The following is a 25,390-nucleotide window of genomic DNA, read 5'->3' as shown; positions in this document are numbered from 1 at the left end:
TTAGCTTAAGAAAAATATTTGGAAATTAATTTTGAAAAGAATTTAATATATACTTTAGAAAATCTTGGTGAAGACTATCTTTTAATAGCAATCACCATTGTATAGTTCGACACAAACTTGGAAAAAATATTAAAGATTTCAAGAGTTTATAACTTTATGTTAATCTTTGACAATAAGATGTATTTTCTTAGAAAACTATTTTCCCTGATAGTATATGATTTAAATAATGTCTACGTAAAATTTTATGATTTTTGGAAAATCGTAGAGTAACTTAGCCATTTCTAAAATTTAGCCAAAAGCTTATTTCAGAAAAATCAGAAACTTAATCGATTAACCGATTGATTGGGGGAGTTCAATCGATCTATTGAACTAGGTTTTCCGTGAATAGAAGCTCATGGAATCGATCGGTTGATTGATTGAATAGCTTTGATCGATTGAGTCCCAACATCAATCAATTGGAAAAGCTGAGTTTGGCTGCAAATGTCTGATTTCATTCCTTTAAGCCACATTTAGTCATGTTAACCATCCTTAACCCTATGAAACTCATTTATGAATATTTAAGGGTAGTTTTCTTAATGAAAGAAAGGACTAGTTAAAGAATATTAAGTTGAAATTTTAGGATGAGGTTTAATTTCAAAGTTGAATTTTGAACCTCAAAACTTTAAATTTTAGATTTCCTAAAGATTTAGGAATTCTAAGTCATTGTTGGTACAATGACAAAAGTTTGGAGTATGTTTTGAGGGGGAGTTACTCCTTAAAGACATTAATTTAATTTTTTTCAATGAAATAATGAAAGATTGGAAATCTTCATTGTGTTGAGTGTATGCTCTAGAATGTGCATTTGAACACAATAAAGGGTATGAGACCTTCATTGTGATGTTATGAACAATAAGTGAGGTTATGAACAATATATGGATAACTATTTAGGGGAGAGTTTTTGATATGTACCAAAGGGGGAGAATGTAGAATTTAAGCTAGAAAATTCTCAATATTCACACGGGGAGATTGTGAAACTCTTATGTTTAAGGGGGAGAATAAAGGAAACTCTCATTAATGCTTTAGCATGAAAAAGAAGTTGAGACTATGAGATTAGCGTAAATTAAATGTATTGTCAAATATTAAAAAGGGGAAGATTGTTGGTGTAATTTTTCTAGGTCAAGGTTAACTAGTTTGACTAAGTATGAGTTGGTTCCAGCTTGAGTCTTGATATTTGAATTTTGATGTTTGACAATATATGAAAATTACAAGTGCAATTGTTTGTTTGGGAAGATCGTTGGTGTAATTCTCCTATAGTCAAAGTTTGACCAGTTTGATGTGAAGAAGAGTCAAGTAGGTCAACGTTGACCAGATACTTGACTGAAAAATCCTAACTGGAGGTTGGGCAAGGGCAAGTCCAACAAGAAGATTGACAGAAGATGAAAATCCAAGTGGGTCAGTATTGACCAGACACTTAGTGTGAAAAGCCCTAGTGAGTGGAGATAGACAGTTAAAAACCATGGTGAGTGAAGTCAGGCAGATGGAAATCTTGATAAGAGAAGCTAAGTGAAAATCTTAGTTAGTGAAGCTAGACAGTGAAGAAGTACTGGTGAGTGAAGCCAGGCATGTGGAAATCTAGTTGAGTCAAGGTTGACCAGATACCTGGTGTTTGAAAGTCCAAGTGGATCATGGAGGACTAGACCCTTAGCATAAGACAGTAAATCCAAATGGATTAAGGTTGATTGGACACTTAGTACAGGGAGAAAAGTCTAAGTGGGTCAAAGGATTCACCAGGAACTTGGTGACGAAGTCTTAGCAGATCAAGGTTGACCAGATGCTAGGCATGAGGGAGTCCAACAGGTCACGATTAACTAGATGTTTGGATTTGGAATTCTAGGCTTGAATTAGTCAAGTTAGGGTTGGTAAATCAATCAACCAATCGATTGAATCAGAACCCAATCGATCAATTGATTGATTGGGAGAGTTTTTGCGAGAAATGATAGCTCAATCAATCAATTGATCGATTGGGGTTATGCCAATTGATTAATTGATCGATTGGTGGCCGTTCACACAAGAGCACAGTGTGCTCCTCAATTTTTCAGTCGATTGATTGGGATACTCTAATCGATCAGTTGATCGATTAGAGTAGGTTTTCTCATGATGGCGCGAGGAAAATTAGAATTGATTGGTCAATTGATTCCGGGGTCTTTTGTGAAAGCACAGAAGGTGTTGGAACCAAATTCAAAATTCGGATATCATGTTTCTACACTCCTATGTGCAGTGAAAATTTAAAATTTTATTTATAATTTAACAATTAAATCAAAGAAGTGTTTGTATGTATTTTTAAACAAACATAAACATAATCTTTATCTAAGCATGCATTATAATCTAACAGTTTAAGTTATTGGACCTCGTGGTTATTTTGATATGATCAACCAAGTTAAGTTAGGTTCTGTTTTGGTTTGATCCCAGTGTCTAAGTGTGAAGGAGCTTAGGAGCACAGAAAGTCGAACGGAAGACGCAGCTAGCGAGAAGGATGGCACGGGAAGGGAGCCAACGGGCTCGATGTATTTTAGGGACGAGGTGCTCGGAAGAGTACACCGATGGATGAGAAGAACGTACACGATGTTCGAGGGATGAGAAGTTGGAGCAGAAGCCTGCTCGAGAAGAAGGTGAGAAATTAGGTTTGGGTGAGCTCTATTTCGGTTGGTCGAAATCACCCAAATGATCAGAGCAGCGGAAGATCCAAAGGAAAGCTTGGAGCAAGGTATACGCTGCTGGAGGCGCCTTCAAAGAGCATTAAAGGCACCTCTGAGGCACCCCAGCACGCCTTCGCTTCCTTCAAGCGGAAGGCGCCTTCCATGAACATGGAAGGCACCCTCTATGTGCAAGGGAGGCACCTTCTATGCTTATAGAAGGCGCCTTCGACCCAATCTTGCTACTATTGGCAGTGGATAAAGCTACAGATAGGATTTCCAAGAGTTATAAAAAGGACCCTGGAGCTAGAAAATACAATAACAACTGATGTAATTACTTTCCTAGTCTTTTCTGAGCTTTCATTGTGTGTAAAAGGCTTTTTCGCCTTCAGAGAAGGAGATTCTTAGTGAGCTTTGCAACTGTAACGCCCGAAAATTCTCAAAAGTATTTTAGAAATATTCTATGTTTTTTTTGAAATTTTAGAATATTTTTATGGAATTTTTAGAGTAGAGGAAGTAGTAAAAATAAATAGAAACGTAAAATAGCTTAAGCGGGAATCGAACCCGAGACCTATTGGGTCCTACGACTTATAGTGGACTCTAGTAACCAAGTGAACCCAGCAGGGCCGTGCTGAAAGGAAAGGGAAACAATTTTATTTAAGTTAGAGTTGGGTGAATTAATTCCTTAATATAAATAGGGAATTAAGTGAGGAGTTTTAATTTTACCGTGACTTACCTCTTCTCCTCACCCTTACACGCCGCCCCCTTCTCCTCTTCTTTTTCTAGGCGCACCAAGCCCCAAGGGCTAGGGTTCCGTCCCAAGGGTTCCCGAAGCACCTTCCGGCGACAACTTCAGTTACGAGGATGTTTCTCTCCGCGAGAAGAACGTGTGGACGCAAGAGAATCATCGAGAAGATCGTCTCCACCGGAGATCTAGCGATCAGATCGTAAGGAAATCTAGCGCGAGATGTAAGAAACCCCTCACCTGCAGTATAAGTAGTTCTCGTGTGATTGCATGCTTTAGTTTATTAGTTTATGAATTTTCGGCACATAGGGTGTGCAACAGCGCACGCCAAGTGCTTGATAGCATGTTCAGCACAATTAAAATGCGACTTAGGCATTTTAATAGTTTAGCTAAATGCGATAGAAGCATTTAATTAGTATATGCAGTTTTTCTACAGCTTATATGGGACTACGGTTCAATGGGTGGGCTCCCACAGTCGCCTCTAGGTTCAGACAACCTAGCTCTAGATTCAGATAACCTAGAAATAGCAAGATAAGAAAATTTAGCTATAACCAGTATTTTATTTTAGCAGTGGCACTGTACCGGATTAGATATCCAATGGGTTGGGCTCCCACAGTCATCCCTAGGTTTAGAAAACCTAATAAACCCTACTAAATACGGGACTTGCAAACCCGGGTCTAGTTAGCGATGCGCGCATAGCACGTACAGTTATCGGGCCCATCAGCAGCATGATTATGTATTTTCATCTATCTATGATAAATAGATTTTTTAAAACTCACAAACCAGTTGTGTATACAGTTTAAACTCAGTTCTAGCTTAGTTTTAGTTTTAGCTCAGTTCATGATTCAGCTTAGTTTCCATTATTGATACATGTGATAGCTCTATGATTAGTTTTGGTTTCTATGTTGTATGATACCATGCCATGCTCTCACCTGTTCAGCATGTATTTCAAATAGCATGTTTTCAAATCATAAATTGCATCGTATGCATGTTTTGTGAGGTAGATGGTTTCTTACTAAGCGATAGCTTACAGATACTCTTTCCTTATATTGCAGATAAAGGTAAAGGAAAGATGGACTAGCGGAGGCTGGAGGGCAATGTGATGAAGATGTGTGTGGAAGGAACCTGGAATAAAGATCTTGGAGAAATTAGCAAACTAAGACTTTAGTTTTATATAGTGTTATTTTCCGCATTCCTAGTTATTTTAATGCCTTGAATCGTGAACGATTTGCTTAGATTGTTAGTACTCATGCTCATATTCCTAGTTAGGTGTTATTGGTATGTTTCCAGCTATTATAGAACTCTTGTAGGTGAGTTTGGCACGAATCAGTGCTGAAATCAGAGGTTTGCTGCGAAATCAGAAACCCCAATCGATCAGTTGATCGATTGGGGGCCCTCAATCGATCAGTGGATCGATTGGGAGCCTGGTTCCGCGAACAGTAAGCTTCTGGATCGATCAGCCGATCGATCCAGTCGCATTCTGTCGCGAACAGTAAGTTCAGGGATCGATCGTTCGATCAGGAAATCGCTCCCGCGAACAGAGAGCTCTGGAATCAATCATTGGATCGATTGGCCAGTTTTGATCGATCAGCCGATCGATCCAGAATATTACCCCGAGCACAGTATCAATCTGAATCGATCCATGGATCGATTCAACAGCTTGCAATCGATTGAGTCCAAGCGGGATCGATTGGGAAGCAAGGTTTCGACCAGGAACCCTTGTAATTCAGTTCCTTGACCATAGGGGATGTAGGATATGCCATGTATACCTTAGATTACATCCCTCAGCACATGTAGGACCAGGAATTTGTATTAGCTTGACAAAGTTTTTAATTGGTACAGTTTTCCGCACCTAGACTTAGTAATGGTCATGGATGTAGCTTAGCACAGCATAATGTGACGGTCCGGCCTTACAGCCTAGCCAGTAGAAGGCGGGTCATTACAGAGTGGTATCAGAGCAGAAGTTCCATACTTCCTACACACACATCAGCATTGAACCTGCAGCTTCCAAGTAAGAATTTCTCTCACTTTGTTATGTTTATTGCTTTTATGTTTGTAGATAACTAAAGTATGCTTATCTGTGATAGTAACTAACATGATAGTATTAGCTAGGTAAACATGATGCTTTAGTTATGTATGTCCTTTGTTCCTTTAGAAATGGCACGAGGACGCCCAGCTAGAAGGGCACCAGCTACTGAGTCCCAGCATGAGGCAGGCAGTTCAGTGCCTCCCCCAGACCTTACAGCATTCTAGCAGAACAGCAACAGGAGATAGCCACCTTAAAGGCTAATCAGCAGAATACTCCCACTGTCACCCCAGAACCGAACATAGCAACCCCAGTAGTTATAGAGGTTCCCCCAGTCCAGCCTACAGCACCAGTAGCCCCGACAGCAGAGGCAAAGAGAGAAGCCTATCTGATCCAGTGGCAGAGAGTCAAGCCCGAGAACTTCTCAGGCACCAGCGAACCATGGGATGCTCAAGCCTGGTTCAAAACACTGGAGAGTACGATGGAGCTTCTGGACTGGCCAGAACATGAGAAGGTGAAATGTGCCTCCTTTTGCTTGACAGGAGATGCACATATGTGGTGGGAGAGAATTAGAGCGAAGCGCCCAGTGAACCAGATGACATGGGCTGACTTCGAGAAAGAATTCTTCGAGGAGTTCTTTCACATGCGGGTCACAAACCGCCACTACGACGAGTTCACTGAATTTCGTCAGGGCAACCTATCAGTGGAGGAAGTCATGAAGAAATTCAATAGACTGGCTCGTCTATGCCCCGAACTAGTCAGCACTGAAAAAGAACGAGTCCGGTTGATGCTCAAGATGTTGAGGCCGGAAATAGCAATGAACGTGGCTGGCGGCGTTCATAGGCCGCAAACCACCGAAAAACTAGTCAGCAGTGCTCTGACCACTGAGCACTACCAGAACAATATCAAACAGCAGAAGCAAGTCCTCTCAGAGTCCAAAGGGCAAGGAGGCTCAAGTACTCAGAAATAACAGGGCCACAGCTCTAACTGGAAAGGGAACTCCAGCAACAAGCGCAAACCAGGGAGTTACCCGAAAGGAGGACTAGCTAGTAAACAACCTAGTTATCCCAAATGTGCTACTTGTGGGAAATTCCACCCAGGAGTTTGTCGCAAGGGCACACGAGGATGCTTTGAATGTGGACAGGAAGGGCATATGGCTAAGCAGTGCCCAAACAAGACAAGTCTCCCTCAACCACAGCCGATACAGTATGGAGGCCAGCCAGCTCAGTTACATCACATGCAGGCCGTTCTAGATGGTCCACACATCAGCCAGGGCTGACTAGAAGCCCCTCCAGCTACGACCAATGCGAGGATCTACTCACTCACCAGAGAGGACGTAGCGAATGCCTCGACAGTTGTTACAGGTCAGATTAGTATTTTACAGCAAAGTGCAACTGTCTTATTCGATACTAGGGCAACCCATTCTTATATATCCAGGGCATTTGTCGAGAAGTTAGCGATACCCCCAGAGGTACTCAGTAGTCAATTTATGACGACATTACCTTTAAGAGAAATTATGACATCCACGCACTGACTCAGAGCAGTGCCAGTCATTATAGTAGACAGAGAACTCTTTTGTGATCTGATAGTGCTAAATATGACTGATTACGATGTTATTTTTGGGATGGACTTCCTGATCAGATACGGTGCCTCTATAGAGTGCCGTAAACATAAAGTCGTATTTTAACCCGAAGCAGAAGTGCAGTTTGAATACGTCGGAGAACCAAAGAGAAAGGCCAAGAAGTTTCTCTCAGCTCTAAAAGCACAGAAGTTAATGGATACAGGATGTACGGGATTTTTAGCGCATGTAGTCAATGTCAGTCAGGATAAGGACCAACAGCTAGCAGAGGTCCGAGTTGTATGTGACTACCCAGCAGTCTTCCCAGAAGAGTTACCAGGCCTAGCACCAGACAGGGAGATTGAATTTGAGATAGAACTCATTCCCGGTACGAATCCTATCTCCAAAGCACCTTACTGCATGGCTCCAGCAAAACTGAAGGAACTTCATGAGCAATTACAGGAGCTGCTTGACAAGGGCTTCATACGTCCTAGTCACTCACCATGGGGAGCGCCTGTATTGTTCGTAAAGAAGAAAGATGGGAGCATGCGCCTGTGCATAGACTACCGGGCACTGAACCAAGTTACCATCAAGAACAGGTATCCTCTTCCCAGAATTGATGACCTGTTCGACCAACTAAAGGGAGCAGCAGTGTTCTCTAAAATAGACCTCAGATCAGGTTATCATCAGGTGAAAGTTAAAGAAGGGGATATACCCAAGACAACATTCAGGACTAGATACGGACATTATGAGTTCGTAGTCATGCCCTTTGGCGTGGCAAATGCTCCAGCTACTTTCATGGACCTCATGAACAGAGTATTCAGGGACTACCTAGATAGATTTGTTATTGTGTTTATCGATGACATTCTTATCTATTCAGGAACTCAGGAAGAACACGCAGAGCACCTGAGAATAGTATTGTAGACCCTTCAGCAGAACCAGCTGTACGCCAAGTTCACGAAATGTGAATTTTGGTTAGATCAGGTGTCCTTCCTGGGTCACATCATCTCAAAGGATGGTATCATGGTAGACCCTAGTAAAATAGAAGTTGTGAGTAACTGGAAAAGACCCAAGAATGCCAGTGAGATCAGAAGCTTTTTGGGACTAGCAGGTTATTACAGAAAGTTTGTAGAGGATTTCTCCAGGATAGCCTCCCCACTGACAGATCTCACCAGGAAGAACAGAAAATTTCAGTGGACAGAGGACTGGGAGAACAGCTTCAGCGAGCTAAAGAGGAGATTGACTACTGCACCTATTCTGGCTCTACCTGAAAACACAGACAGCTTTGATATTTATAGTGACGCCTCTAAATTGGGACTAGGAGCAGTACTGATGCAAAATGGCAAGGTGATCGCCTATGCCTCCAGACAACTCAAGGACTATGAGAGGAATTATCCTACTCATGATCTTGAGCTTACAGCAGTCGTGTTCGCTCTCAAAATTTGAAGACATTACTTGTATGGAGCTCAGTGCAGAGTGTCCTACTAACTAGACTGTGAGGCCGATCGTCACAATATGCTAACTAATTCATGTACGGAAAGCTGATCTGATGAAAATTTTGCTGAACTAATGATTATGCTTCTGTTAATCGCTATACTATCTGAACTTAATGTTTAAACTACCCCTTGAATTGCTGTGGCTATGCTAGAAGGGGTGTTCTAGGTCTTTGCTGTCATCTAAGGCTGAACTAAAGTGTTTTCAGCTGGTACTAGGCCTCTGATCGATCCACGGATCGATCCAGCGTGCTACTGTGCACGGAGACTAATTTGGATCGATCGGCTGATCGATCCAGGTTGGTCAATCGATCCAGTGATCGATTCAGGACCCTACTGTACGCGGAAACTAGCGTCGGGATCGATCGGCTGATCGATCCAGTATGTCCAATCGACCCAATGATCGATTCAACGACGCGCTGTACGCGGTTCAGCTCGGATCAATCGGCTGATCAATCCCCAAACCTTCTGTTCGCGACGGAACTCGGCTGGATCGATCGGCTTATCGATCCAGGCACGTTCTGTTCGTAGAATAAGCTGCCCAATCGATCAACGGATCGATCGAGAAGCCTCCAATCGATCGGCTGATCGATCGGGGTTTCTGATTTCGTATCAGAAGTCTGATTTCAGCACTGGTTCATGCCGAAATCACATACAGCAACTCTATAAGCATAAAATAGAACTAATAAGCATAACATTACTCATGGAGTGCTATCTAATATGATGACAACTAACCATCTATGTATACTGTCATAATTCAAAACACTTAAACAACTAAAGTGCAGGAAAGTAATGACTTAAAGAAAATGCTATGTTCTAAGTGGGCTAGTTCCCAAGCATCGTTATTTCAAGTTCCTTTTTCCACACACATCTTCATCGCATTGTCCCCCAGCCTCCGCTAGTCCATCTTTCCTTTACCTTTATCTGCAGTATAAGGAAAGAAGTATCTGTAAGCTTTCGCTTAGTAAGAAACCATCTACCTCACAAAACATGCACACGATGCAATTTATGATTTAAAAACATGCTAATTGAAATCTATGCTGAACATGTTAAAGCATGACATGGCATACTATCATACAAAATACAGAATCAAAACTGATCATAGAACTATCACATGTATCAATAAGAAAGAGCTAAGCTAAAGCATGAACTGAGCTACACTAAACTGAGCTAGAACTGAAATGAAACTGTATACACAACTGATTTGTGAGTTTTGAAAACTATTTATCATAGATAGATGAAAATAATAATCATGCTGCTGACGGACCCGACAACTATACGTGCTATGCGTGCATCCCTAACTAGACCCGGGTTTGCAAGTCCCGAATTTAGTAGGGTTTACTAGGTTGTCTGAAGCTAGGGACGACTATGGGAGTCTAACCCAATGGATATCTAATCCAGTACAGTGCCACTGCTAAAATAAAATACTGATTATAGCTAAATTTTCTTATCTTGCTATTTCTAGGTTATCTGAACCTAGAGTTAGGTTGTCTGAACCTAGAGGCGACTGTGGGAGCCCACCCATTGGACCGTAGTCCCATATAAGCTGTAGAAACTGCATATGCTAATTAAATGCTATTATCGCATTTAGCTAAACTATTAAAATGTCTAAATCGCATTTTAATTGTGCTAAATATACTATCGAGCACTTGGCGTGCGCTGTTGCACACCCTATGTGCCGAAAATCCATAAACTAATAAACTAAAGCATGCAATCACACGAGAACTACTTATACTGCAGGTGAGGGGTTTCTTACCTCTTGCGCTAGTTTTCTTATGATTCTAATCGCTAGATTTCCGGAGAAGATGATCCTTTCGACGATCTTCTCGCATCTATGCGTTCCTCTCGCGGAGGGGAGTGTCCCCGTATCCAAGATGTCACCGGAAGAAGCCCTTGGGACCCTAGGGATGGAGCCCTAGGCGTGCTTGTGGTTAGCGCCGAGAAGGGGAACGGGAGAAGAGAGGGGCAGCGTGACTAGGGTGAGGGAGAGGAGAAGTTGCGTTAAAAAAAACAACCCCACTTAATAATTCCCTATTTATATTAAGTGGTAATTTCGGCCCAACTTACACATAAATATTATTGGTCCCCTTTCCTTTCAGCACGACCCTGCTGGGTTCACTTGGTTACTAGAGTTCACCTTAAGTCATAGACCCCAATAGCTCTCGGGTTCAATTCCCGCGTAGGCTATTTTACGATTCTATTTATTTTTGCTACTTCTGCTACCCTAAAAATTCTGTAAAAATATCCTAAAATTCCAGAAAAATACTAGGATATTTCTAAAATAATTTTGAGAATTTTCGGGTGTTACAGTATTAGCTTGACAAAGTTTTTAATTGGTACAGTTTTCCGCATCTAGACTTAGTAATGGTCATGGATATAGCTTAGCACAGCATAATGTGACGGTCCGGCCTTATAGCCTAGCCAGTAGAAGGCGGGTCGTTACAGGAACCGACTTGGATTAACAACTACCTAGGTTATAACCAAGTAAATAGTGATATTTTATTTCTTTTTTAAGTTGTTATTTCTTTTTATAATTGCTTTACTAATCTGAGTCCAAGGATAGAGGAAGGGTATATTTTTCTGTTTCAGGCAATTCAACCCTCTCTTGCCGGCCCTGTTACACCAACAAGTGGTATCAGAGCCCAACCGCCTCAAAAGAACTAACCACCGACTGAAGCATCAAGATCAAGACGATGGTCAGACCAATGATCTATCCACCAAAATTTGAAGGAGAATTTGCGTTATGGAAGAAACGCATAGAGGTATTCTTCAAAGCTAACTTATAAATTCTACTAATAATTAAATACGGCTTTGTAGCTCCAAAAACCCCCCAAGGAGAAGAAAATGAAGAATATCAGTGGACCAAGAAGGAGCAAGCAGACTTCGTAGCAAATGGACGAGCCAAGTTCCACCTACTCAGCATACTTCCGCCCCAGGAAGTAAATTGAATCAGAGATTACGACTCAGCAAAGGAACTTTAGGAGAAGTTCCTGGAATTGCACGAAGGAACTTTCGAAACAAAGCTTGTGAGACGGAGCGTGCTCCAGAATCAACTGCTAAGAAGGGTATTGCCTTGATTGCAGGTACAAGAAGAACCCAGGAAGCAAAAATAAAGCATAAAACCAAACCAGAGTCCGAAAAAGAACCAAACTCAGAAGATGATGACGATGAGATAGAAGCCAAACTCGTCAAGTTAGTACGCAAGCTCTACAGAAAGAAGAAGAGGTTCACAAAGAAGGATATCAAGAAGGTGGTTCAGTCCAAAAAGGCACAAACGAGTCCAAAGGTAAAGTTCGAAGTAACCTGCTACGGATGCAATCAAAGGGACACGTCAAAGCCAATTGTCCAAACCTAAAAGAAGTAAAGAAGCATAGGAAGAAGAAAGCACTGCAGGTAACATGGGACGAGTCCTCTTTAGAAGACTCCGACGAAGAGCTCGAACAGACGAGCTTTATTGCACTGACGGCCCGAGAACACATCGACGAATCAGAGACCCAAAGTGAATCAGAAATCGAGTCTAAGCAAAGCTACGGATCCATATCCATTTCTGAATGACCCAGACCCACTGTAAGAAATTCACTGCATAATTTAGTTAATTATTTAATGCGCAAGTTAGCTAAATCTAATGTTCGGGTCAAATCGCTTCAAAGGGAGGTAACAGCCCTTAAAGAAGTGACTAACCCTAGCTCCTTGACTGATTTCATTCAGACTGTAACCTCAACTCAAGTCCAAAAGCTTGAGGAAGAGAATTCTAGCTTGAAAAATCAAGTCAAGGAACTAAATGACACGTTGGAACAGTTTACTTTGGGCTCCAAGAATCTTGATATGATTCTTGAAAAAAATGAGCCGTTTACAACTGATCCGGACTTGGATTTAAGGCTAATGGAAAATACAAATCTTATTTATCCCTTGTTAATCGAAATAATAGAAAATTAGTCCAAGCATGGGTCCCCAAGTCAAATTTGGTTAATCAAGTTGGACTTGGATACTATTGGGTCCCCAAGGATCAGATTCATTACCTTGATAGACCTTATCGAGGCTATGATCCAAGGGAAGCCAATAGAAAGACCATTTTTATCAATAGAGAGAATTGTTTGATGATTGCTTTTACTGCTTTTATTATACATGCTTATATTAGGTTAGATAAGGACTTAGGCATAATTTACACTTGACTAGTTAGACCTAGGGATTTTAAAAGGAAAATTAAATATCCAATTTCTTTGAAAGGCTTTGTCTAGAAGTAGTGGATGATCTCATACCCAAGAAGGTATAATGCCTCTCCACAGCCTAGAAGCCAATCTTTGAAATATATATTTAATTGACTAATTGAAAAACTTGAGTCTAACTCAAATGTAAATTAATCCTTAGACATAATTAAAGATAAAATTAACCATCTCAAAAAAAAAACTCATAAGTTCCTTGATTGATAATTTAGAAAAGGGTGAGATGGACTTAGGTAAAATTTAGATCAACCAAATTAATTTAATCTAAATAAATCAATTAACATAATTAAACTTAAATTAATTTAATCTAAATAAATCAATTAACATAATTAAACTTAAATTAACCTAAATAAATCAATTAACATAATTAAACTTAAATTAATTTAACCTAAATAAATCAATTTAACTTAAATTAATAAATCAATTTAAACTAATTAATAAATCAATTAATAAATCAACTTAAACTAATTAATAAATCAATTTAACTTAATTAATAAATCACTTAACTTAATTAATAAATCAACTTAAACTTAAACCTGATTAACACCATAAAACCATCTCACAATCACCCATAGGGATATCATGTTTGACAACCTAGACCGGGTGAGATAGAACATTAAGGAGTTAATTTCAATCAAACTATCTTTTGATCCATCAAATTAAACCAAATCAAATACTTTATATGTAGGAACATAAAGATTTGGATCAATGGATGCTAGACAGTTGATCCTGTCCGAATCGTCGAACCAAAGGACGCTGGGCACGTGGCGCACTCCTAGTCGATGGTGTAGGCCTCCGTCTGGTCGCACGAATCTCCGGCGAACCTGCACAGAAGTCGGGCCGGGAAGGGGTTCCCGGCGGCGACCCTCCGACGCTCAAGTCAGGTAAGCGAGTGGTGGAAAAAGTGGCTCCAAAGCTTGTAGAATGCGTACCTCCGACGAAGTAAGAGGCTCTTTATATAGAGCGGTGAAAGAACTAATGCACGTCCACCGAGGCGCATACGTGTCTGCAGCCCATACCTCGGTATGTACCTGTCAGAGAGCTTACCTGACACCATACTGCTACAGTTCAATCACGTCTTCGATGGGACAACAGAACACCTTGTTGTCAAACTTAGAATATGGCCTAGCCATAGGACTTGACGGCTGTCAGAAGATGTTCCTATCCTTCACCCACCGCCCGGCCGGGACGTCCGTCCGGCCGGACGGCGCGAAGAGCGTCGTCCGTACGGCCTTAATTCCCTGTGCCAGCCGGCCGGCACGCCCATTATGTCCTGCCTTCTCTTAGGCCTTCCGCTCGGTCATTATTTACTATTTCATTGAGCGTCGGAACCCCGACCCCTGTCAGGGCGTCTTTCACTATCAGACGTTTACGGGCAGGCCGATCGGCCTGCCCTTTTTTCATTCGTCCGGTCGGCTCACCCTTCTTCGACGGACCACCTGGCCCTTTGACCTCCACGTGGCGTTGACCCCTCGTTAGGGGGTCCCGGGCTCTTACCATCGGATCACTTGCCTTCCCCTCGAGTCTAGTCGAAGGAGGTGAAGTCCGACTGACTGGACTGCCAATCTGACTGAGCAATAATTGCTGCATTGGGCCACTCGGCCAAGCGTAAGGATGCTCATCCGTTCGGCGGTATCTTGTCCATGCCTTGTGTTTTCTTGGCATCCATGTACGATGCTCTCCCCTATTACCCATCACGTGCGCTGCGCATGGTAAGGGGAGTTCATTAAATGCGGCCAGTATCCTGCTGACACGTGGCGATCGTGCGTTTGTCAGCGTATGGCGGTGGCGTCACTTCCGATGGGACAGCCGCCGTTTGAAATGAACGGTTGGATGACGACCTTGATATCGGTGACCTGAATCGGACGGTGGAAATTGATGGCGGTCGCCCATATAAAGCTCCCGACCCCTGCTCTTCGCCGCATTTCGACCTCCTCGTTTCTAGACATCCCGCTGCTCCTCCTTTCGCCGGCGACCCTGCGTTTCGGCTTTCCGGCGACCCTACAGCTTCTTCAGACCATCTTCCTTGCTCGTAAGACCCTTTTTCTCGCTCCCAACGTTTTCTTCTTTCTGTTAATGGTTTCCTACAGTCGGTTTCCACCCATTCCTTGCTTGAACCTTCCCCTTTTGTCCCGCATTCTTGTCTTTCGACCATGACTAGCACCTCGCAGTCTACCGGCGGTGCTCCGGGTCTATGGTACTCGACCATGGAAAGCCGTTTTGATGAGGAGGACGCGTTGCGTCTCGCTCGGACTTACGACATTCCTTCCGACCACCAAATAGTATTAGCCACACCGGCTGATCGGCCTCATGAACCGCCGATCGGCACAGTTCTTTTTTTCCGAGACCAATTTCTGGCCGGACTACGCTTCCCACCCCATAAATTTTTCCTGCAAGTCTGCAATTACTTCCGCATTCTGCTCGGCCAGGTAGTTCCCAACTCTATTAGGCTGCTGAGCGGAGTAATAGTTTTGTTCAAACTGAACAGCATCCCCTTAGACCCAAAAATCTTCCACTACTTCTACTATCCCAAGCAGGCCGAGTGGGGAACTTTTGTTTTTCAATCTAGGATAGGTTTCGTCCTCTTCGATGGCATGCCGAGCTCCAACAAACATTGGAAGAAGCACTTTTTCTATATACGTTTTCCCGAGCGGCCAACTTTTCGTACCAAGTGGCAGACGGCGATGCCAGCACAGCCGGAGCTTGGCAAATTTAGAGGCGACGTGGCCTACCTTCATGCAGCCGAACGGCTGGTTGGTCAGCGTTATCATATTGACAAGCTGCTCCTTCCGGGAGTAATGCACATATTTGGCTTGTCCTCTACCACAGCCGATCTGCCCTGCAGTATGAGTAAGTTCCCTTATCTTCCCGTTTATTTTGTTCTAACTGATTTATTTTTTGCTTCTGCATCTGAAGTCATGTGGCGCGCCAAGGCGACTGAGAAGCTCAAGTTGAAAGCCGCTCAGATTGAGGCGGTGATGAACAAAGAGGTCGCCGAGCGGGGCCTTGGTCTAGCTGATCCGACCGGCGAAGCAAGTGAGGGGACTCAGAATGCCCCTGAAGCCGTAGCAGCTACTACCTCCCACGAGGAGGCAGCGGGCGACACAGAACCTCCTACCCAAGCCGAGGTGGAGGGCCGTTCGGCCGACGATGTTCCGCTAGTCACTCGGAAGCGCCGCCGCCCGGAATCTGCGTCTGCCTCCACTCCACTTGATGAGCCACAGCCCGAGCGGGGCGCGGATGCTCCGATGTTGTCTGGGATGGTTTCCCTCGAGAGTACTCCGACCCCACATGGCTCTCCGAGGGCTAGCTCTGAGGTGCCGCCATCCAGCCCTTCTAGAACTCTGCGCCGTATCAGGCGTTTGGGCGACCTTCCCTCCTCGTTCACCGGTAAGGCCGATGCCTCTCAGAGCGAGCCGAGCGGCTCGAATTTAATTAAGACCGTTATGCGCCTCCCCTCAGAGGAATACATGGCTGCTGCTGATCGGCCAGTGGTCCCCGAGCAGCAGATCACCTTGACGGGCCCCCTTGCAAAAGCTTGGGAGGACGCTCGGCGTCGCATAAAAGCGATGACTCCTGGGCAGCTCGGCGACAGCAACCTCCAACAGGCCACCGGGGTATGCTCTTCTTCTTTATTCGTGTAGTTGAATTAAGTTTTTAACCTATTCACCTTTGCTCGTAGAACTGGGTGGAGCAGATTGCCATTAGCAATCAGTTGGCCGAGCTGGAGGACGAACTGAGCCGCCGGGGACAATCAACAATCGACGGCCGCTCTGGAGAAGGCCAAAAAATCACTTGAAGCCGAACGGAAAAGGGCTTCCGATCTGGCGAGCAAGGTCGTTCGGCTTGAGGCGATGATCAAGCAACGAGATAAGGAGATCAAGACGGCGACCACCCGGAAGCTCCAGGCCATCGAGGATATGGACCGGATGAAGGTGGAGATCCGAGGGCTGGAGCAACGCATCAAGGATCTGGATGCTCTGCTGGCTACCGAGAAAGGAGAGCCGCTCGGCCGATCTCCAAAGATTTGATGGAGACTTGCAGGATCTCCAAGCCGCCAGCGACGCTGCCCACGCCGCGCTCAAAGAATATCAAGAGGGGGAGTCGGCCCGTTCTGACGAAGTGAGGAAGGCGTATCTCCGCTCGGAAGATTTCGGAGAGAAGTTTACCGACAAGATATCCCTCACTTTCGAAGAAGCGATCAAGGCGGCGGTGGATTACCTGAAGACCAAGGGCCACCTGCCCGCTGAGCTGGCCATCCCCCCCGAGGACCTCGCGGCCGTGATGGGCGCCATCCCCGACACTCTTTTTGACTTTGACGCGTGATAAGCGTTTTTTTCTGTGTATGAACTTTTTTGTATTCCAGCCGTTCGACCCAACTTTTTTGGTTCACCCAGTGGATAATAGATAATCTTTTCTGTTCCTTCAACTTCTGTTTTGGCAAGAAATTTTTCACTCGTCGCGACTGAAGTGTTCTTTAAAACTCTTCCGCTCGGCACCACGCTCGGCACCATGCTCTACCAGACAAGTCGATTGTTTTTAATGTCTTTTATCATGCGACTGAGCAGCCGGTCGGCGTTCTAACGAAGCCGCTCGGCGTTTACACGCTACTATCTTTTAACTTCTACTGACAAACTTTTGCTCTGTGCCTTACCCCCAAAGGGGTTTTCCGTACACATTTGATAAGCGAGCCGCTCAGCCGTATGTTGGTCTTAACGACCAGGCTATCGTTGATCGTATCATGTGAATGGCTATCCGCTCGGACGTTTATAGACGCCGACTCGTCTCTCGATATTTAACGTCAGAGCTCGACGATCTTCCGCTCGGACGTTTATAGACGCCGGCTCGTCTCTCGATATTTAACGTCGGAGCTCGACGGTCTTCCGCTCGGACGTTTATAGACGCCGGCTCGTCTCTCGATATTTAACGTCGGAGCTCGACGGTCTTCCGCTCGGGCGTTTATAGACGCCGGCACGTCTCTCGATATTTAACGTCGGAGCTCGACGGCCTTCCGCTCGGGCGTTTATAGACGCCGGCTAGTCTCTCGATACTTAACGTCGGAGCTCGACGGTCTTCCGCTCGGGCGTTTATAGACGCCGGCTCGTCTCTCGATATTTAATGTCGGAGCTCGACGGTCTTCCGCTCGGACGTTTATAGACGCCGGCTCGTCTCTCGATATTTAACGTCGGAGCTCGACGGTCTTCCGCTCGGGCGTTTATAGACGCCGGCTCGTCTCGATATTTAACGTCGGAGCTCGGCGGTCTTCCGCTCGGCGTTATAGACGTCGGCTCATCTCTCGATATTTAACGCCGGAGCTCGACTTCGCTCGGCGTTTATAGACGCCGCTCGTCTCTCGATACTTAACGTCGGAGCTCGGCGGTCTTCGCCGGACGTTTATAGCGCTCGTCTCGATATTTAACGGAGCTCGGCGGTCTTCGCTGGCGTTTATAAGCGCCGACTCGTCTCGATATTTAACATCGGAGCTCGGCGGTCTTCCGCTCGGGCGTTTATAGACGCCGGCTCGTCTCGATATTTAACGTCGGCTCTCGACGGTCTTCCGGCGTTTATAGACACCGGCTCGTCTCTCGATATTTAACGTCGGAGCTCGGCGGTCTTCCGCTCGGACATTTATAGGCGTCGGCTCGTCTTTCGATATTTAACGTCGAAGCTCGGCGGTCTTCCGCTCGGCGTTTATCGGCTCGTCTCTCGATATTTAATGTTGAGCTCGACGGTCTTCCTCTCGGACTTATAGACGCCGGCTCGTCTCGATATTTAACGTCGAGCTCGGCGGTCTTCCGCTCGGGCGTTTATAGACGCCGCTCGTCTCTCGATATTTAACGTCGGAGCTCGACGGTCTTCCGCTCGGGCATTTATAGCGGCTCGTCTCTCGATATTTAACGCCGGAGCTCGGCGGGTTAATTTTGAGCTGCCGATCGGCGAATCCATTGGCCATCCTTTGCATTAATTTTGCTTCTGCATTACAAGGACATGGGTGACTAACATATACAAAAATGATTTACATTCGTGCACCTTTCACCCTGCTCGATACTGGAGATGATTCGCACTCCACGGTCGATCCAACTGCCTTCCTCCTCCAAATAATATGCTCCGATCGGAGCTTCTCAATAACCTTGAAGGGTCCGCCAGGAGCTTCTAACTTGCCGACATCGCCGACCGACTTGACTTTCTTCCAGACGAGAGGAATGATCCGGGGATTACACGCGGTTGTAATTTTGCTTCATCCATTGCCCATCAGCCGAACGGACGCCTTGGCTCGCTCCTCGTCGACCAAATCCAGCTCCATGTTCCTCCGTTCGGCGTTGCCATCATCATAACTCTGAATTCGGACGGACTCGACGCCGACTTCAACCGGAATAACTGCCTCGCCACCATACACCAAATGGAATGGTGTGACGCCCGTCCCTTCCTTCGGAGTCGTCCGGATGGCCCACAAGATGCCCGGCACTTCATCCGGCCAACTTCCTCCCAAATGGTCGAACCGAGCGCGCAGAATACGAAGAATTTCCCGATTGGCTACTTCGGCTTGACCGTTGCTTTGGGGATAAGCCACGGACGTGAAGTGTTGCTCGATGCCGTAGCTCTTACACCAATCCTCCAGCACCTTCCCTGTGAATTGCCGTCCGTTGTCGGAAATCAGTCGGCGAGGGATGCCGAACCGATAAATGATGTGTTGCCATATGAACTTTTTGACCATTTGCTCGGTGATCCTGGCTAGCGGCTCGGCCTCCACCCACTTGGAAAAATAATCTACCGCCACTAGTAGAAATTTCCGCTGTCCGGTCGCCATAGGAAATGGACCAATGATATCCATTCCCCACTGGTCGAACGGACACGAGACTGTAGATGCCTTCATTTCCTCTGCCGGTCGGTGGTTGAAGTTATGGTACTTCTGGCATGAAAGGCACGTCGACACGGTCCGAGCGGCGTCTGCTTGTAAAGTCGGCCAAAAGTACCCGGCCAGGAGGATCTTCTTGGCCAACGATCGTCCGCCCGGATGCCCTCCGCACGATCCTTGATGTACTTCTTGGAGGATGTAAGCCGAGTCCTCCGAGCTCACGCATTTCAACAACGGGCGGGAGAAAGCCTTTTTGTAAAGCTGATCGTCGATGAGTGTGAACCGACCGGCTCTTCTCCTCAGCAGCTGAGCTTCATACTCATTGGATGGTGTGGCGCCTGAGCGGAGGAACTCTATGATGGGTGTTCTCCAGTCGCTCGGAATCGTGAGGCCTGCCATCCGGTCGACATGCGCCACCAACAATACTTTTTCAATTGACTGCTGAATGGCGATCGGCGTTATTGAGCTCGCGAGCTTGGCTAACTCATCGGCCGCTTGATTTTCTGCTCTGGGTATCTTCTGAACAATAACTTCTCTAAAATCGGCTTTGAGCTTTTCGAAGGCTTCAGCGTAGAGCTTGAGTCGAGCATTATTAATTTCGAAGGTACCCGAGAGCTGCTGAGCGGCCAACTGCGAATCCGAATGAAGCGTTACCCGACCGGCTCCGACATGCCGGGCAGCCTGCAAGCCAGCTATGAGGGCCTCATATTCTGCTTTATTGTTGGTAGCTTTATAATCTAGCCGGACGGATAAGTGCATCTTTTCTTCTTGAGGGGAGAGCAACAATATTCCAATCCCGCTTCCGAGCCGAGTGGACGACCCATCCACATATATTCTCCACATAGCTTCCGGCTCTGGCCTTTGCACCTCAGTCACGAAATCGGCCAAGGATTGCGCTTTGATCGCCGAGCGGGGCTGGTATTGGATGTCGAACTCACTTAATTCCGTCGTCCATTTGATGAGCCGTCCAGAGGCCTCTGGATTTAGTAGGACACGTCCGAGCGGGCTATTGGTTTTGACAATGATCGTATGCGCCAGGAAGTATGGACGAAGGCGCCGAGCGGCCAGGACCAAAGCGAAAGCCAGCTTCTCAAGCCCAGTGTAGCGAGATTCAGCATCTTTTAAAATGTGACTAAGGAAATATACAGGCTCTTCTCCGCTCGACCTCACTAAAGCTGAGCCGATTGCATGCTCGGTTGAAGACAAGTACATATGAAGTGGCTCACCCGCAATCGGCTTGGCTAATATCGGGAGAGAGTTCAGAAATACCTTCAAATCTTCGAATGCCCGGTCGCATTCTTCGTCCCAGTAAAATTTTGTAGCTTTGCGTAAGATCTTGAAAAAAGGAAGGCTCCGGTCGGCGGTTTTGGAGATGAACCTGGACAGAGCGGTGATCCGACCGGTCAAACGCTGCACTTCCCTTGTATTTCTTGGAGGCGGCATATCTTGTAGAGCTTTCACCTTGCTGGGATTTGGTTTGATTCCCCGCTCGGTCACTATGTACCCCAGAAAGTGCCCTCCTTTTGCTCCGAACAGACACTTCTGGGGATTTAGCTTGACTTCATATTTGCGCAGCGTTCGGAAGGTTTCCTCCATGTCTTTGAAGAGATCAGCCGCTCGGACTGATTTAATGAGAATGTCGTCCACATAAACTTCTAGATTCCGCCCGATCTGCTCTCTGAATACTTTATTCATCAAGCGCTGATATGTGGCCCCCGCATTCTTCAATCCGAACGGCATTACATTATAGCAATAAGTGCCGTCGGCCGTCACGAAGCTAACCTTTTCTTGATCTTCACGGGCGAGCGGCACTTGGTGATAGCCCTGGTAGGCGTCGAGCATACAGATTAATTCGCAGCCGGCCGTAGAGTCCACCAGCTGATCTATCCGGGGCAGAGGATAAAAATCTTTCGGGCAAGCTTTGTTGAGATCCCGAAAATCAATGCACACTCTCCACTTGTTGCCTGGCTTGGAGACTAACACTACGTTAGCCAGCCAGCTCGGGAACTGCACCTCGCGTATATGGTCGGCTTTCAAAAGCTTTTCCACCTCCGCCCGGATGATGGCATTCTGCTCGGCGCTGAAGTCCCTTTTTCTTTGCTTCACTGGCCGAGCGTCCGGTCGGACATGCAACTCGTGCTGCGCTATGCTCGGCGAAATTCCGGGCAGCTCATGTGTCGACCAGATGAAGACATCATGATTTCTTCGGAGGCATTGGATCAGCTCATCTTTCTGTTTCTCCTCCAGATCGGACGCAATAAAAGTCGTGGCCTCCGATCGGGTTGGGTGAATCTGCACTTCCTCTTTTTCTTCATAAATTAAAGAGGGTGGCTTTTCGGTGATGGCGTTTACCTCAATTCGGGGCGCCTTCCGAGCGAAATTAGCTACTGCTCGGACCATCTCGATGTAGCATCACCGAGCTGCTAGCTGATCTCCCCGTACCTCTCCCACTTTGTCCTCCACTGGGAACTTGATCTTCTGATGGAAGGTTGAGACGACCGCTCGGAATTCGCTGAGCGCCGGTCGTCCCAAAATGACATTGTAGGAAGAGGGAGAGTCGACTACCACAAAGTTTGTTGTTCTTGTCCTCCTGAGCGGCTCTTCTCCCAGCGAGGTAGCCAGCCGGATCTGTCCGACCGGCTGAACTTCGTTACCAGTGAACCCATAGAGCGGAGTTGTCATGGGTAACAGCTCGGCTCGATCCATTTGCAACTGATCGAACGCCTTCTTGAATATGATGTTGACTGAGCTCCCTGTGTCAACAAATACGCGGTGAATAGTGTAATTGGCTATTACCGCTTTGATGAGCAGAGCATCGTCATGGGGTACTTCAACTCCTTCCAAGTCCCCGGGCCCGAAACTAATTTCGGGTCCTTCCGCTCGTTCTTGGCTACAGCCGACCGCATGAATCTGGAGCTGCCGGACGCTCGACTTTCTAGCTCGATTGGAGTCTCCTCCGGTCAGCCCGCCAGCAATAACGTTGATCTCGCCTCGGGAAGTATTGCTTCTATTTTCCTCTTCCCGAACGGATGGTCGAGACCGTTCTCTGGACACTCGGCGATTCTCCTTCCTTGGGGAACGATGCCAATCGGGAGTCTGTTGCTGTGGCCTATCAGCTCGCGTCCGATCGGCGTCATGAGTTCTCCGTTGCCTGTCGACTGAGGGAGACCGTCGTCCGGCATTCCGGGGCGCAGGATGAGCCACGAAGGGAAGACTTCGACAATCCCTTGTGTTGTGCGTATCCGTCCGGTGGAAGGAGCAAAACATCAGGGTCCATTTCTTTTTTGGCTTGGGTCGGGCGGCGGCTACCTCTTGCATGTGGGACCTGGCATGGGGGGATTGGATTACTTCGTCCCTTGGTCCTCTGGGCGGCTGATGAACAGCGTGCTGTTTCCGCTCGGCTGGAGGAGCCCGCTCGGTTGGAGTTTCTTTTTTCCTAGCCGCTTGTGCCTCTTCCACGTTGATGTATTCGTTCGCCCGGTGTAGCATGTGATCATAGTCTCGGGGCGGCTTTCGGATGAGCGACCGGAAGAAATCCCCATCCACCAGGCCTTGTGTGAAGGCATTCATCATGGTTTCCGAGGTGGCCGTTGGAATGTCCATCGCCACTTGGTTGAACCGCTGGATGTAAGCTCGAAGCGATTCACGGGCTTCTTGCTTGATGGCGAACAGGCTCACGCTCGTTTTCTGGTAGCGTCGACTGCTCGCAAAATGGTGGAGGAAGGCCGTTCGAAAATCTTTGAAGTTCGTGATGGATCCGTCCGGCAATCTCCGAAACCACCGTTGAGCCGATCCCGAGAGAGTGGTAAGAAAAACTCGGCACTTTACTCCATCTGTGTATTGATGGAGAGTAGTTGTGTTATCGAACTTACCCAGATGATCATCTGGGTCGGTTGTCCCATTGTACTCGCCGACCGTCGGAGGCGCGTAGTGCTTTGGCAGAGGGTCTCGTAGAATAGCCTCTGAAAATTGGCGATTGATCCGCTCGGGCGATGCGTCCGCTCGGGAGGCTTTCCCCTTTCTGTCATCTCGCCTAGGAATTTTCTCCAAAGAAGATCCCCTATCCCTATGAGCTGGTACGGCTTCAGGGGTGCGGAATAGGGCTCGATGAAATGCAACGGTGGTCGGTGGTGCTTCCGCTCGACCACCAGACGCCGATGTTGCTTGCTGCTCAGGCCGCTCGGCTGTGTCTTTTTGTTTTTGCTCCACGAGCTTGGCGGCCCTTATCTCGATCAGAGCGTCAAGTTCCTCGTTCGATAGCGTCACCACGTGTTGTCGTCCAGCCTCTTCCATGGCTGCCGATCGGACGCAGGAGCATTCCCACAAATGGCGCCAAATTGATCCTGTCCGAATCGCCGAACCAAAGGACGCTAGGCACGTGGCGCACTCCAAGTCGATGGTGTAGGTCTCCGTCTGGTCGCACGAATCTCCGGCGAACCTGCACAGAAGTCGGGCCGGGAAGGGGTTCCCGGCGGCGACCCTCCGACGCTCAAGTCAGGTAAGCGAGTGGTGGAAAAAGTGGCTCCAAAGCTTGTAGAATGCGTACCTCCGGCAAAGTAAGAGGCTCTTTATATAGAGCGGTGAAAGAACTAATGCACGTCCACCGAGGCGCATACGTGTCCGCAGCCCATACCTCGGTATGTACCTGTCAGAGAGCTTACCTGACACCATACTGCTACAGTTCAATCACGTCTTCGATGGGACAACAGAACACCTTGTTGTCAGACTTAGAATATGGCTTAGCCATAGGACTTGACGGCTGTCAGAAGATGTTCCTATCCTTCACCCACCGCCCGGCCGGGACGTCCGTCCGGCCGGCCGGCGCGAAGAGCGTCGTCCGTACGGCCTTAATTCCCTGCGCCAGCCGGCCGGCACGCCCATTATGTCCTGCCTTCTCTTAGGCCTTCCGCTCGGTCATTATTTACTATTTCATTGAGCGTCGGAACCCCGACCCCTGTCAAGGCGTCTTTCACTATCAGACGTTTACGGGCAGGCCGATCGGCCTGCCCTTTTTTCATTCGTCCGGTCGGCTCACCCTTCTTCGACGGACCACCTGGCCCTTTGACCTCCACGTGGCGTTGACCCCTCGTTAGGGGGTCCCGGGCTCTTACCACCGGATCAATAGTAAATGCTCTAGGTACATGACTGGAGATAGATTGAAATTCACTAAGCTGAAATTCAAGAACCTAGGGCCTGTTGCATTCAACAACGACGGAACACTTAAGGTAATCAAAACAAGTAATATCCAACTAAGTTCCGATTTCTATATTCAAAAAGTTTTATTGGTTGATCGATTGAATTTCAACTTACTTAGTATTAGCCAATTATGATGACTCAGGGTACTTAGTCACATTTTCAAAATCTGAGTGCTTAATTAAAAATGTTGAAAATCCTAAAATCTCACTTAAAGGAATTAGGAAAAAAAAATCTATTCAATTGATCTACCAACCTCCTCATTTAAGTGTCTATTGACACAACAAGAGGAAACCAAGTTGTGGCACAGAAGACTAGGTCACACTCACACCAGACTTATTTCAAAAATGAGTCAAAATGGCTTAGTTAGATGTTTGCCCAAATTAAAATTTACCAAAAATTCAATTTGTGCTGCTTGTCAACAGGGTAAACAAATCAAGTCAACCCACAAGTTAACCAACTTGAATAGAACTAATTCAATACTTGAGCTCCTTCACATAGACTTATTTGATTCACATAGGGCCAAATCACTAAGCAAAAACCAATATTGCTTACTAATAATTGATGATTACTCAAGGTTTACTTGGGTAAAATTTCTAAAAACTAAAGATAAAACCTACAAAA

The sequence above is a fragment of the Zingiber officinale genome, chromosome 3A (assembly GCF_018446385.1).
Source record: "Zingiber officinale cultivar Zhangliang chromosome 3A, Zo_v1.1, whole genome shotgun sequence".
Lineage (NCBI taxonomy): Eukaryota > Viridiplantae > Streptophyta > Magnoliopsida > Zingiberales > Zingiberaceae > Zingiber > Zingiber officinale.
This window is presented reverse-complemented; position numbering follows the sequence as displayed.